Here is a 1,658-nt window from a genome sequence, read left to right as displayed (position 1 = left end):
CCATGAGAGAGAGACTCGAGAGATTGATGACTGAGGGAGGCCGAGGGCCTGATTATGAGGATAATTTTGGGATCGGGCTGCACGCCGCAACAGGCCATGTTGGCTTTATATATATTTTTACTATTATATGAATCGAGATTTCTCGTCTGCAGTAGGCCTTATTGTCTTATTATGGCACGTGAGTTGTCCGTGCGGATTCTAATATGGTATTATAGCACGTGAGTTGTCCGTGCGGATTCTAATATGATATTATAGCACTGAGTTGTCTGTGCAGATTATAGCGCTTGGGCTGTAGGATCCCCTTCGGAGTTTGTACACACCCCCAGTGAGCGCAGGTACCTACTGAGTGCGAGTGCCGAGTGACTGGGAGGCAAGAGTGATTGTGAGGTATGCCCGAGTGGCAAGACTTATTATGAGGTATGCCCGAGTGGCACGAGTGACTGTGAGGTTTGCCCGAGGGGCTGTAGGGCTGTTTATGGTTTTATCACTGAGTTCCATCGCATTGACATGCACACATGACATACAGACATAGAGATGTATTTTTCCTCATGCTGTACAATGTCACATCATTCATGATTTCTCACACATTTTGACAGATGGGCATAGTGATGCATTTTTTTTACACGGGTTATCCGGAAGGAAAATGAAACATATTATTTATTATTGAAAAGATTTTTGGAGAAAGTTTATTGTTTTCAAACTATTCATATTATTGGCAACTTCAACAAACGATTTGGGTTTTCACTGATGTATTTGAAAGAAAGAACTACTATTTTTGAAATCATTATTTGGATGAGTATTTTATCTTACTTCTGGTATTATTTGCTTTATGTTGTTATGGATTGTTGTGGACTATTGGTTTTGGACCCGACCTTGGTGGAAGCTCGTCACTACTTTCAACCTTTGACTAGGTTTGTTACTTACTCAGTACATGGGGTCGGTTGTACTAATACTACACTTCGGCACATTGCGTGAAAATGTTGGCTATTGTTGTTGTTGTGCTCGATAGTTGCGGGATTTGAAGATGTACATGTGTTCCTGTTGTAGCTGCCTCTTGTTCAGGGTAGCCTTAGATTTATAAAAGCTATGTTTATGTATTATTCAAACAGACTATGTATTTATTTCATTTCCGCTTTGTATACTCTATTCTTAGAAGCTCATGATTTGTACTACCAGTTCTTGGGGATTGTATAAGATCAAGATCTTTATTCACTTAAATTGCTTTAATAATTATTATTGAAATTGATTAGTTACAAATTGGCTTACCTAACGGGATGGGTTAGGTGCCATCACGACTAGTTGGATTTTGGTTCGTTACAAGGTGGTATCAGAGCTCTAGGTTCATAAGTTCTACAAGTCATGAGCAAGTGTCTAGTAGAGTCTTGTGGATCGGTATGATGACGTCCATACTTATCTTCGAGAGGCTATAGGGCATTTAGGATATATACTTCCCATATTTCTTTCCTTATCGTGCAAGATTTATTCAGCTTGAGACATAAACTCTTTGAATTACTTCCACGTATTCGTATGCGCACATGAGTGCTTAGTATCAGCTGTGCATCGCCGGCTTGTGATTCCATGAACAAAATTCGAGATGAGTATTCTATGTTTTGGTGATGGGACACGTCCTGCCATGGCCATGTCCCGCCACGTCCGAC

The sequence above is a fragment of the Nicotiana tomentosiformis genome, chromosome 2 (genome assembly GCF_000390325.3).
Source record: "Nicotiana tomentosiformis chromosome 2, ASM39032v3, whole genome shotgun sequence".
Taxonomy (NCBI): domain Eukaryota; kingdom Viridiplantae; phylum Streptophyta; class Magnoliopsida; order Solanales; family Solanaceae; genus Nicotiana; species Nicotiana tomentosiformis.
Note: the sequence above shows the minus strand (reverse complement) of the source record.